Genomic DNA, 14,324 nt, shown 5'->3' on the forward strand with positions numbered 1-14,324 from the left:
AGGTTAAACCCAGGCCTTGCCAGGGTCCCGTTGGGGGATGCGGCAGCGGCGGCCACCACTGACAGCGTCGCCGTTGGCCGGTCTGGGAGCGAGCCGCAGCTCCCAGCCGGGAGAGCGACGAGAGCCGCCCAGACAGCACGGGGAGGGCCGGGCCCAGGCGACACCACCGCCGCAGAGAGGCGGGTACGGGAGGCCCTAGCGGCCCGGCCCCGAAGGAAGGCGCCGGCCGGAAGGGCACGCGGCGGGTTAGACTCGACCTCGCCCCCAGCCCCCTTTACCTGCCAACCTCATGTCGGGTCCTGCCCCCCGCGCAGCTGCCCCCGCGGCCCTTTCATCCGCCCCCCGCCCAGCCCGCGGCACCGCGGCTGCTTCCGCCCCGGAACTTCCGAGCGCGGCCCGGAAGGGGCGGGGCGAGTTACCCTAGAGACGGGCCGGGGGGCGGGGGAGATTCGGCCGTGTTGCCATGGTGAGCAAGCCGCGTGTGGGCTCCCAGTCCCCTGTCCCCACCAGCTTGCGGGGGCGGGAATCCGGGAACGGGGGTGCGGGGGTGATTCAGGGATGAGGCAGTTCTGGGGCCGTCGCCTATTTCCCTACATGTGCATCTAGCCTGTAGTGCAGGCGCTGACCCCTGCAGCCTCCCAGCCTCTCCCACCGTGGTTCCCACACTCACCTGCCACTGGCCAGACCCAACCCTGAGTCCCGGCTCTGCCACAGACTTCCCGTGTGACCTTGGGAAAGTCGCCTATGTCCAGATCTTAGGAGCCTAAATACCTTGGAGGATCTGGCCCTTAGTAACTCTCTGTACCTCGCGTTGCCATCCTGGAGAACACTTAAAATGGGGAAAATAGTACTTCCCTACCTCACCAGGATGTTGTGAGGACAACTATGTGAAAGGTTGTGATTATCACAGGAATGAGGACCATTTCAGTACCTAAAATAGATAAGGCTTGATGCCCATGCTAGTGGAAATTCCTGGGGGGCACAGGTATTTCAGTGCTAGTGGGCAAGTCCATGTCTGGTTGGTGTAGCAGCAGTTCATTTGTAATAAATTACCAAGTCACTTACAATTTTTAAATCAAGACTAGATATTTTTCTAAAAGATGTGCGCTAGGAATTACTTTGGGGACGTTCTCTGGCCTGTGTTATACAGGGGGTCAGATGAGATGATCACAATGCCCTTCTGGCCTTTGGATCTATGAATTGTGAAGGGCACAGTGGTGACTCTGGTGGGGGGTGGCAATGGTTCTATGCATGCAGTGGGATGAATTTTGTTTCATTGTTAGAATTACAAATTTGGTATGAGGGCTGGTTTTCTATAAACGTTTGATGGCTTTCTGCAGAATTCTATAAATTCTACAGTACAAAACCTGCAAATACCTAGAGCCCTGAATGGATACAAAATTTGCATCCGCATCTGATCTGCAATCTGCAAAAACGATCCATGGATATAAAGCAGATATCTGCAGATTTGCAGGGCTTTAGATATAAAATTTGGATCCGCATCCATCTGCATCTGCAAAAATGCTCCGCGGCTATCTGCAGAGGCAAATATTTGCAGATATAAAGTGGATATCTGTGGATTTGCAGGGGTCTACAAATAGCCATCTCTAAACCAACAGTGGAGGTGGCAGTTCAAGGGCAGACCTCATCATGTTGCAACATTTAGGCTAATACTCATTCTGATCACTACTTAGATGCAGTGTATGTGTTGGTAAGGGTGGCAGATATTCACTGGCAGGCATCAGAGGGGTAGCCGTGTTAGTCTGAATCTGTAAAAAGCAACAGAGGGTCCTGTGGCACCTTTAAGACTAACAGAAGTATTGGGAGCATAAGCTTTCGTGGGTAAGAACTTCACTTCTTCCCCACAAAAGCTTATGCTCCCAATACTTCTGTTAGTCTTAAAGGTGCCACAGGACCCTCTGTTGCTATTGGCAGGCAGGTGCTCCAAACAATGAGGATCTTTGTGGTGCTTGACACTATCCCTACAGGAGTCAGAGGCAATGGGCTGATCTCAGATTGCATTACAAATATACTGATGGCATAGGTGGAAAGTGGTTTGTCTGTTTGCTTTACTTGAACATTTTTATTATGTATAAAAGTACAACAAAGAAGACAAACACAGATACAGAGTAGTGTATGTATATTCCTGCGCACATTTAAAATTTCTATGAATTATAGAACAAGTAAGATAGGAGCATCAAGATCAAGCTACAAACGTAAAATGGTATATTTAGAGATGAGTATCTACCAGGATTAGATGATAAAATAATGAAGTAATGAAAGAATGAAAACAACTCCTTACTGCCTAAATATCAACTTATTAATCAAGCAATACAGATTTTGGGGTAGGAATTGGATCCCTTAAAGCACAAGAATTGTAAAAAATGTTTAAACTGTGTTAGTAACATTGCAACATTGATTAATGGTAGCAATTCTGTAAGCATCTGGCCAAGGAGACCATATGTTATAATACCTAGGAACAGAGTTATTCGCTGAATATGTTAATCTTTCCATCTCATTCATTGTCTATATAAGATTTTTCCATTGTCTAATAATGAAGGTTCTGTCAAGCAGCCAATATCTTGTGATAATGTATTTTTCCAAATGTAATAGGTGAGGGTCATTTCTTGTGAGGTCCTGAGTTCCTCCTGCAAAGTGCTGGTGTTCCCCAATGCCTGCTGAAGTAAAAAGGGGTTGAAGACTCTTTATTTAGTAGATCTTACAAATTAATAGTAAATTCATCAGGAATATATAAAAGTTGAAAATATCTAAAATTTTGCTTTATAATTGATGAGTGGGAGGAGGTGTCTTTCCCAACTTGGTCCACATGCTACGCAGAATCAAAACTTAGTCTCTTCCTAAGTTTTTGTCTTATAAATAAATCAAAAATAGAGGTGTAGGTTGGGGGGGTAGCTCCAGCCTCAACTATGGAGTAACCCATTCCTTCATAATATACAGCCAATAAAATAATGTGATTGTACTTAGCACATAAATAGAACTTTACAAATGGTAAATAATTACCATGACATGCTTATGAGATAGGTAAGTATTATTATTCCCATTTTATACATAGGGGAACAGAGAGGGTGATTCTTTATTGCACTAGGGATTCTTTATGTCACCAGAGGAAGTGGTTTCTGAGAATATGCCCCACATAAGGAGGCTTCCTACACCAGCACAGAGCCGTTAAGGGCAGCCCTACCCTAGCCCTCATCCCAGCCTCAGAACAAGGGAGTGTATCAGTGTAGGGTAATGGGAGGGGAGAGGTGATGAAGGGATGTAGCTAGAGCATCCTCTGCTACAGCTATTCTATGTTTCCCAGACTTCATAGGGGCCTCTGAGATTGTTCTGAGGCCGAGAACCATGGAAGTACCCTGAATAGCCCCAGAGAAAATTCACAGCTTAAATCACTAGAGTTACACCGGCATAAAGGTTGAGTAACACAGTGGTGAATCCGGCCTGATATGTTCTTAATAGTTGAATAAAAGTTTTGTGTTAAAAGTACTTCTTGATGCTGGGCTTGGGAATCTGTTAGGTTTCCTAAAGCTGGCCATGGGAATTTTGGAATCACAGATTACATATTCTTCAAACATACTCTCTGTATATTTACCCTTTTGCCCCACAGGAAAGACATTGTAACAATATGTAATCTTTGTCATGCACAGCTGGGACAAATTATGTACATAGATTCATAGGTTATAAGGAGAGAAAGAACCACACTGTGATCATCTAGTCTGACCTCCTGTATAACATAGACCAATGGTCTCAAAACTTTTTTGATCGCGCACCCCTATCAGTAAAAAAATTTTGAGCACGTACCCCCTGCCGTGCCGGCTCTACCATTTTTGCCAAAGCAAAAAAAAAAAAGCCGCTCGGACTCCCGCCCGAACTGACGAAGCAAAAAAAATGCTCCTCCTGCCGCGCACCCCCGAGGATCCTCTTGCGCACCCCCTGGGGTGCGCACACCCCACTTTGGAGACCACTGACATAGACAATAGAACTTTCTTGAATTAATTCCTGTTTGAAACTAGAGAAGATCTTTTAGAAAAACATCCAATCTTGATTTAAAAATTGCCAGTCATGGAGACAGCACCACAATTCTTGATAAGTTGTTCCAATGGTTAATTGCCCTAGCTTCTAAAAATTAGCACCTGTTCCAATCATGGGTGGCAGGTGGAGCCCCCCCCTTCGGTGAGGCTAGCCACCGGCTCTGCCCCTTCCACTCACGCCTCCCCACCCCCACGTCCGGAGCACCGAGACCCCCTGACCTCTTCCCCCCCCATGGCCTGAGCCACAAGCTCCCCCCTGCCCGGAGGATCCCCGGGTACCCGCCCCCCATCGGCCAGAGGAGCCCTGGGCTGGCCAGAGGCCTGAGCACACCCCCCCCCCCCGCTAGTGGCATCCCAGGCCAGTCGAAGCCCCGAGTCCCCTCCCCCCACACCAGCCCAGAGGAACCCCAGGCCAGCCGCAGCCATGCCTCCCCTCCCTAGACCCCAAGCCACCCCAGGGAAAAGCGTCTTATCTGGAAGAAGCTTTTGCTATGCCCCATGCAGGTTCTGGGGTGGCTGAGGAGGCAGTGTTTGCTACTTAACTTCCTGGATTCATCAGTAATCTCTCTGGAGTCCAGGGAGATTACTGATGAACTCCGGGAAGCTAAATAGCACATACCACCTCCTCAGCTGCCCCAGAACCTGCACGGGGCATAGAATCATAGAATGATAGAACTGGAAGGGACCTCAAGAGGTCATCTAGTCCAGTTCCCTTCACTCAAGGCAGGACTAAGTATTATCTAGACCATCCCTGACAGGTGTTTGTCCAACCTGCTCTTAAAAATCCCCAATGATGGAGATTCCACAACCTCCCTATGCAATTTATTCCAGTGCTTAACCACTCTGACAGGAAGTTTTTCCTAATGTCCAACCTACACCGCCCTTGCTGCAATTTAAGTCCGTGGCTTCTTGTCCTATCCTCAGAGGTTAAGAAGAACAATTTTTCTCCCTCCTCCATGTAACAACCTTTTATGTACTTGAAAACTGTTATCATGTGCCCTCTTAGTCTTCTCTTCTCCAGATTAAACAAACCCAATTTTTTCAATCTTCCCTCATAGGCCATGTTTTCTAGACCTTTAATCATTCTTGTTGCTCTTCTCTAGACTTTCTCCAATTTGTCCACATCTTTCCTAAAATGAGGCGCCCAGAATTGGACACAATACTCCAGTTGAGACCTAATCAGTGCGGAGTAGAGCGGAATTACTTTTCTTGTCTTGCTTACAACACTCCTGCTAATATCTCCCAGAATGACGTTTGCTTTTTTGCAACAGTGTTACACTGTTGACTCATATTTAGCTTGTGATCCACTATGACCCCCAGATCCCTTTCCGCAGTACTCCTTCCTAGTCAGTTATTTCCCATTTTGTATGTGTGCAACTGATTGTTCCTTCCTAAGTGGAGTACTTTGCATTTGTCCTTATTGAATTTCATCCTATTTACTTCAGATCATTTCTCCAGTTTGTCCAGATCATTTTGAATTTTAATCCTATCCTCCAAAGCACTTGCAACCCCTCCCAGCTTGGTATCATCTGCAAACTTTATAAGTGTACTCTCTATCCATTATCTAAATCATTGATGAAGATATTTAAGAGAACCAGACCCAGAACCGATCCCTGCAGGACCCCACTTGTTATGCCCTTCCAGCATGACTGTAAAACACTGATAACTACTCTCTGTGAACAATTTTCCAAACAGTTGTGCACCCACCTTATAGTAGATCCATCTAGGTTGTATTTCCCTAGTTTGTTTATGAGAAGGTCATCAAAAGACAGTATCAAAAGTCTTACTAAAGTCAAGATATACCACGTCTACCACTTCCCCCTCATCCACAAGGCTTGTTACCCTGTCAAATAAAGCAAAAACTTCCCCCGCCAAACGTAGGGTGACCAGGTGTCCGGTTTTCGATCGGAACACCCACTCGAACAGGGACCCTGGCGGCTCTGGTCAGCACTGCTGACCGGGCCGTTAAAAGTCCAGTCAGCAGTGCTGCGGAGCTAAGGCAGGGAAGGCGCGGGGCTAGGGTGTTCGGTTTTGTGGGATTAGAAAGTTGGCAACCCTAGCCAAACCCCGCAACTGGGGGTTCAGCGGCAGCGCCAGGGGAGGCCCTGGCCTATTATAACTGCCGCCCATGGTTCCAATGGTTAATTACCCTTACTATTAAAAATTAGCAACGCATATGGCACTCTTTTTCATGTAGTGACTATAGCTATAAAGAATATTCTTTTTATGGTGTTTTGAACGCTTGCCATTGTCTATATGGAAAATGAATCTATTATAGTCATTCTGCTTATTTTGGTTTGGCTTGGTGTATGTTAATTGAATGTGCAGTGTTGGAAGTTAGTCTTTTCACTGGGGATAATTTGTCACTGGAGCCAACCTAAATGATCAGGTGTATGACACTCAATAAAATAGTCTGAGTTCACTGAAGCCAGAGCTGTTGTAAAGTATCACAGTAAGTGGTTTCAAATAAGAAAATTGCTTATATTGTGGAACATTCACATATGCAAAAAGATCTTAGATCCTGGACATATGTGAATTTTTTTTTTTTTAACTTTGAATGTGCAAACTGACTAGCTTTATACTCTCATTCTGAAATGTAATGTAGGAGGCGTCAAAGAATTTGCCTCTGGGCAGCTGGGCACTACCTCAGTTACTCCATCTGCAAAACTTGATGTATGTTTCACACACTTCTGACACTTATGATTCTTGTTAAATATAAGATACTTTAAATGAAGGGAATATTATTTTAAAAATATATAAATGCTCAGTTATGTTTAACTTTGAGCACCTGGAGCAACTCCTGAGTGCTCCTGAACATGTTGCTAAAGAATCCATTCCGTGGATTCTTTGGATTCAGACTGTGCCCCTAAATCTAACCTCCTGGAGCACTCAAACCACTGGGCTGAGATAATTTGGGCATGGACAACCTCCAGTTTGAAAATCCCCTGGATCGATACCCAACACCTACTTGAGCCCAGAGATAGGTATCATGATGCAGCATCCAGATGGCTATTTGCATCTATCCACGCTTTTTAAAATCCTCAACTAAGTGATTAACTAGAAGTCACATAGCAAATCATTGGAGGAGTTGTGAAGGTAACCTCGGGTTTCCTGACCACTGTTTATAACCTCTAACTAGACGTGCTATCTCTTTAGTCCTGTGTTTCGTATTTCCCTTCAGTCTTCAGTTTAAACTTCAAGCCTATGTTCTGATTACAGAGTACAAGCTGCAAGCATGAAAAACCTCAGTCTTATGAACAATTTCAGTAGATCAGATGACTAATGGGCAATAACACTTTCAACATTTCCTTTAAGAATATGTAGTTTTCCAAAATGACCTTCCAAGCACATACTGTTCTTGCTAGTTAATCCTAGACTGTACTTCATTTTTAGGGAAATTTATTTATAATACAAAGTATAACTGGATGAAACATTTTATTTGACTGGTGCAACAAGGCATGTCAGATGTGGGTCATGGGTAGCATTTCCTGATACTTGTTTTAAATTTCACTTCTAAAGACTGAAAATATTTCTGTAATTTTTACCTTTGGATCCTCACTTTCCAAACCTGCTGGTGTGCTCATGGTAAGCTGTATACCTTCGTATGTGTTTCTCAGTGTGCCTGCGATAACCTTCCATTGACTGTAGGCCAAGATCCTTCCCTTCTCATCTTCTATAACACTTACCTCTTCTGCAAAGCATGTCAGCTACGGCACTCCCTTCCCACGCGCTTTATTTTACATTGTGCTGTATTGTACTTACTGAGAGCTAGCTTGACCGTTTGCTCAAAACCCTGTGTAAGGGGCAGAGAGACGATGGTGTAGAGAGGAGGGGTTTAGATTTATTAGGAACTGGGATGGTGGAGCCTATACAGGAAGGATGGGCTCCACCTAAACCGAAGTGGATCCAGACTGCTGGCACTTAACATTAAAAAGGTTGCAGAGCAGTTTTTAAACTAAGAGATAGGGGAAAGCCAATTACTGCAGCGGAGCACGTGGATCGGACAGAGACTTCTCTTAGAGGAGAGTCTATTGATAGAGATTCTCTAGGTTCTAGTCAGGAGGAGAGGATGGAAGAGGATAAAGTATGGGCCAGATCAGATGAGAAACATTCACATAAAAAAGAATCTGACACATCAGAAAAGGGCAGACAAATAACACTGGTCTACAATTTTTGAGAAGTCGTCTGCTTCAGAGATAAAATGTGCTATTTATTATGTATTTTGATGTGCTGAATTCAAATATGACAATTAAAACAACTGATTGGCTACTGTTTCTAAGATATTTAAGTTTTTACATTTTATGTCTATGTATATTGTGTAGATAATAGAATTTTAATCATAAATTGTAAACCTAGATCTTTTCATGTGTTTATGGTTGCTTTACATGATAATATTTCACCTGTCCTGTTTATGTAACACTTTAAAAATCAGCAAAAGGGTTGTATAAATAAAATTTATTATGAAACAAAAGGCAAAAAATTATTATGTACATAGTTTAGTCCTATTCAGTGTTTCCTCGGCGCTTCTTGGCTTGTCTCTTGTATTCATTAAATGGAGCATCTCTTGTCACTGTCCAGCAATAGTCTGCAAGCATTGATGGGCTCCATTTGCCCTGATAGCGTTTCTCCATTGTTGCAATGTCCTGGTGAAATCGCTCGCCGTGCTCGTCGCTCACTGCTCCGCAGTTCGGTGGAAAAAAATCTAGATGAGAGTGCAAAAAAAGTATCTTTAGTGACATGTTGCAACCAAGGCTTTTGTATGCCTTGAGGAGGTTTTCCACCAACAACCTGTAGTTGTCTGCCTTGTTGTTTCCGAGAAAATTTATTGCCACTAACTGGAAGGCTTTCCATGCCGTCTTTTCCTTGCCACGCAGTGCATGGTCAAATGCATCATCTCGAAGAAGTTCACAAATCTGAGGACCAACAAAGACACCTTCCTTTATCTTAGCTTCACTTAACCTTAGAAATTTTCCACGGAGGTACTTGAAAGCTGCTTGTGTTTTGTCAATGGCCTTGACAAAGTTCTTCATCAGACCCAGCTTGATGGGTAAGGGTGGTAACAAAATCTTCCTTGATTCAACAAGTGGTGGATGCTGAACACTTTTCCTCCCAGGCTCCAATGACTGTCGGAGTGGCCAATCTTTCTTGATGTAGTGGGAATCTCTTGCACGACTATCCCATTCGCAGAGAAAACAGCAGTACTTTGTGTATCCAGTCTGCAGACCAAGCAAGAGAGCAACAACCTTCAAATCGCCACAAAGCTGCCACTGATGTTGGTCATAGTTTATACACCTCAAAAGTTGTTTCATGTTGTCATAGGTTTGCTTCATATGGACTGCATGACCAACTGGAATTGATGGCAAAACATTGCCATTATGCAGTAAAACAGCTTTAAGACTCGTCTTTGATGAATCAATGAACAGTCTCCACTCATCTGGATCGTGAACGATGTTGAGGGCTGCCATCACACCATCGATGTTGTTGCAGGCTACAAGATCACCTTCCATGAAGAAGAATGGGACAAGATCCTTTTGACGGTCATGGAACATGGAAACCCTAACATCACCTGCCAGGAGATTCCACTGCTGTGGTCTGGAGCCCAACAGCTCTGCCTTACTCTTGGGTAGTTCCAAATCCCTGACAAGGTCATTCAGTTCACCTTGTGTTATGAGGTGTGGTTCAGAGGAGGAGGATGGGAGAAAATGTGGGTCCTGTGACATTGATGGTTCAGGACCAGAAGTTTCATCCTCTTCCTTTTCCTCATCTGACTCAAGTGAGAATGATTCTGGTGCATCAGGAACCGGCAGTCCTTCTCCGTGGGATACTGGGCGTATAGCTGATGGAATGTTTGGATAATGCACAGTCCACTTTTTCTTCTTTGACACACCTTTCCCAACTGGAGGCACCATGCAGAAGTAACAATTGCTGGTATGATCTGTTGGCTCTCTCCAAATCATTGGCACTGCAAAAGGCATAGATTTCCTTTTCCTGTTCAACCACTGGCGAAGATTTGTTGCACAAGTGTTGCAGCATATGTGTGGGGCCCACCTCTTGTCCTGATCTCCAATTTTGCAGCCAAAATAAAGGTGATAGGCTTTCTTAACCATAGTGGTTATACTGCGCTTTTGTGATTCAAAAGTCACTTCACCACAAACATAGCAGAAGTTATCTGCACTGTTCACACAAGTACGAGGCATCTCTGCTCACTTTGGCTAAACAGAAATGTGTCCCTTTGCAAAATCAAACACTGACAAATAAGAGAGCACGACACTGTATGATTTCTAGAGCTGATATAGGGCAATTTGTTCAGCAGAGTGATGTAAGCTTCATTATGATTGCATCATCCATGACTTCTAGGAATAACATGATGCAATTCAGATCATGTATGACGCAATACCAGCTTCAGATTGCATCATTCATTGTTTTGCCTAAAAAGCAAGTACTGTCCAAACCCAGTCATAGATTTATTCATAGATCCAGTCCAAGATGTATTTTAGTCATTTCTGGTTTAAATTGAGATCCCTTCCCTTTATAACTCACTTATCCTCCGCCATTCCCAAGTCAAGGGTCGTATATACTGACCCAATAGCATATCTTGAAAACTAGAGCCAATCAACAATTTTAAGCATCATTTTCGTTCTCAGTGACCCAGAATTAGTAAAGTTTGACTACATTTATTTCAGAAGCATTTTGGCTGTAGAGCAGTGTTATTCAAACAGATAAAAATGACAGTGTTTACTATGCAGAGAAAAAAAGTTACATTTGCTGTTCAGGCGTTTGAAAGTTAAGTGTTACTTATAATTTTTGAACAAGGCATTTTAAGTTGTTATTTCTCCTTTATTGGGGTAGGTAGCAGAGCAGTACCATGAGAGGAGTAGAACAGGAAGAAAGCAGAATTGAGACCTTTCAAAGTTTTGGCCCAAGTGAGGGGGCATGGGGGCGTCATTTGTGCTCCCCGCTTCAGGTGCCAAATGTTGTGGGCCGGCCCTGAAAACTGGATCTAAAAGAACTAGTGACTGAATTTTCAAAACTTAAAGCAAGAAAAGTCATGTTTTAAGAGCACAGTGTGGGTTTTTTTCCAGATTGTTTTGTAAATACAGGTTAAAGTTCATTGAAGAGTTTTCTTATTTCTTTCTATATTGGATGTGGTGATAATGGCAGTTAAAGCAGGATAGCTTAATGGGATATTTTGGATTTGTAATAATAATTATAATTAACATTTTTAATGCATTTTTATTTAAAATCGAACTGAAATATCAGCTAGTTGTTGTGTACAAATCTATTCTGAAAAAATAGAGATACGAAATTATCTGATCTCAGAAACATTGGTTGGACAGACAGACAGACAAACCAAATAATTAAGCCTCTGTTTAAAAAAAAAATGCTTAAACATTAAAAGGAAAAAAGGGGCAAAATGTTTACCAAAAACCTCAGCCTAGATCCGCCTTTGGGGTTTGGGGGGTGGGGTGCCGATTGCATGGTTCGCCTAGGGCGCCAGTTGCTGGCAGCTAGTCTAGGGCCGCCCCTGCTGCCATGCCTGGGTACTCCTCCTCCTCTGACTCCTACTACTCCTCCTGCTCCATCATAAGTTTTGTCAGGTGCTTTTGGTGCGTCAGAAAATGTTGAAATGTCCACTAGCATCTCATAGAAGCTCTGTCCATTTCCTGATACAGGAGTGAAAACACAAGGAAGAGAAGTTCTTCAAAAAGTGCCTCTTCCCTCTTGCTGGGTCTGGTAGCTGGTAGTGCATTGACCAAAATGACTGCTCAGCAGGATGTGTTGGAAGGCTGATCAAACTTCCTGTAATGTGCAGGGTGGACAGTCAGTTGTCCCCATAGTGCATCATGGTAGAAGGGCAAGAGCAGCTACATTTCAGGTGAGCGCTAGGGAGTCTGGGATATGGTTGGTTTGACCCAGGTCTGCATGCTGCGGTGTGGATGCCAGAGCTCCACGTTCAAGCCTCGGTTAGAAAATTCTTAACCTTAGGTAGGGTGGCCATACATCCCATTTTGGCCAGGATGGTCCCTTTTTTAAGCCTTGTCCTGGCCATCCCAACTTTTTTTTTTTTTTCAAAAGTGGGCATATGTCCCATTTGCTCTTGCCGACTTGATCAGTTGGCAAGAGCAAGTGGGACACATGCCCACTTTTGTAAAAGAGTAATGTGCAGGGGTGTGAGCAGAAATGCCAGACTCGCACGGAGGGGGCAGGGCTGGGGGGGTGAAAGTGGCAGCGTTGTAGTGACCGGGCAACAGCCTTGCTGGGGGAGGGGTGGTATGGGGGGCGAGGGGCGCTCAAACAAGCTGCTGGGAGTATCTCATTTTCCCTTTGGGAAATATGGTCACCCTAACCTTAGCTTAACAATGAGTGTAGACACACAAGCCTGGGGTTCTCTAACCCAGGGTCAACTGACTCAAGTCTCACTGACCCTGGGCTTACATTGTAGTGTAGACATACCCATTGTCAAACACAGATGAGTCCCCCCACTACAGAAGGGATGTGGACAAATTAGAGACAGTCCAGTGGAGGGCAACAAAAATGATCAGGGGGCTGGAGCACATGACTTATGAGAAGAGGCTGAGGGAACTGGACTTATTTAGTCTGCAGAAGAGAAGAGTGAGCAGGGATTTGATAGCAGCCTTCAACTACCTGAAGTGGGGTTCCAAAGAGGATGGAGCTAGGCTGTTCTCAGTGGTGGGAGATGACAGAACAAGAAGCAATGGTCTCAATTTGCAGTGGGAGGTTGGATATTAGGAAACACTATTTCACTAGGAGGGTGGTGAAGCACTGAAATGGGTTACCTATGGAGGTGGTAGAATCTCCATCCTTAGAGGTTTTTAAGGCCCGGCTTGACAAAGCCCTGGCTGGGATGATTTAGTTGGTCCTACTTTGAGCAGGGGATTGGACTAGACGACCTCCTGAGGTCTCTTCCAACCCTAATATTCTATGAGTCTATGAGTTAGCTTTCTTAGACAGAGATTTATAGTTTGGGTGTTGAGAGAGAGTTTTACCAGTAGTAAAATAAACCTTGGACAGCTTTTCAGTCGTAGATTCAGTTTGGTGCCCCCAAGAATCACTTACCTTCAAGGAAACAGCTTCACAGGAAAAAGAACACAAAAAGGACTTCCATTGTTTTTAAACAATGGAGATCAGCCAGCCAATAAATACTGTGGCCTAAATTTTCAGAAATGACTAGTGGTTTTGGTGCCTCCATTTTTGGGTGCTTGACTTGAAACATCTTAAAAAGTCTTGGTTATCAGAATGTGCTGAGCACCCATGCATTTCTAAAGTGTCTCCAGTTAGGTACTCTGAACTTAAGGCACTCAAAATCACAAGTCACTTCTGACAATTTAGGCCACATATTTCCCTTCTTCCTGCCTAACACAGCAACATGCCCACAGGCACGTACTCACAGGTCTTACAGACAAATTCTGACAATTACGCATTTTCTCAGTAATAGGAAAAAACAATTAATGTTGAAATATGAACAGATAAATATAATTATGAAATGCATTACTTTTGTGTTGAAGAAGGCAATTTAATTTTACATGTTATTTATGTTTGTCTATCAGCAATGTGTAAGCATAGATTTTAGCATGGATCTGTGATGCTAGGCTTGTGAAGTGCTATGCAGTGTGCTAGTAGAGCTGATGAGGCTGCACATTTGTAAAAGTCTTTCTGGAATCAGTTTAAAAGGTTATAGTCCAATAGGCAGTCCAGGTGTAGAATTTCTTTAAATTCTTCCATGAGAATTCCAGGGTAATCCAGGGTAAACCTGAAGACCTCAGTTTTATTTCTTAGATCTTCCCTGTTAAAGTTTAAGCCAACCTCAGATGGCAGGATAAGGCTTGGGGCTTTCCTTTATAGCTCTTAAGCAAGCTGATAAGCCTGTTGTCACAACAGGACCTCCCCCTCCCCACCCCCAAGGAAGAATAGCCAGTGTATATTGTCTGTGGAGCGTTGATTTGAAGCTAATCTTTTGTTTCCTATGCGTACACAGATAAACAAGTTGCATTCATTCACATCAGGCAATTAGCCATTATTTCATTACAGCATACATTGTCTTAATCTTAACTATGTAAATAATACTATTAGTTTCCTGCAGTATTTTACATCTTTGATCCTTAGAACCATCTTTGAACCATCTGCATGCATAATAGAAGGCAATTAAGACATGAAAGGAATTAGCATCTACAAGCTAATTTGGTTACATTGTTTTTCTAATAAGATATAGGTAAACTTGTCATAAGATATAGGTAAACACAGACAAATACATTT

At 43.7% G+C, this 14,324-nt stretch overlaps 1 protein-coding gene across 12 annotated transcripts in view; it reads right to left on the reverse strand.

The window, feature by feature from the left end:
- SUPT20H (SPT20 homolog, SAGA complex component) overlaps positions 1-365 on the reverse strand; it is a 60,074-nt gene extending 59,709 nt beyond the window's left edge. For all 12 annotated transcript variants that reach the window (XM_026653582.1, XM_026653588.1, XM_026653581.1 and 9 more), the window contains exon 1: positions 279-365. The gene's annotated coding sequence lies outside the window, so the exon portion shown is untranslated. The remainder of the gene's footprint in view (positions 1-278) is intronic.
- Between the last annotated feature and the right edge of the window lie 13,959 nt (positions 366-14,324).

Source organism: Terrapene carolina, unplaced genomic scaffold (genome assembly GCF_002925995.2).
Source record: "Terrapene carolina triunguis isolate 2854851 unplaced genomic scaffold, T_m_triunguis-2.0 Scaffold141, whole genome shotgun sequence".
NCBI classification, from domain to species: domain Eukaryota; kingdom Metazoa; phylum Chordata; order Testudines; family Emydidae; genus Terrapene; species Terrapene triunguis.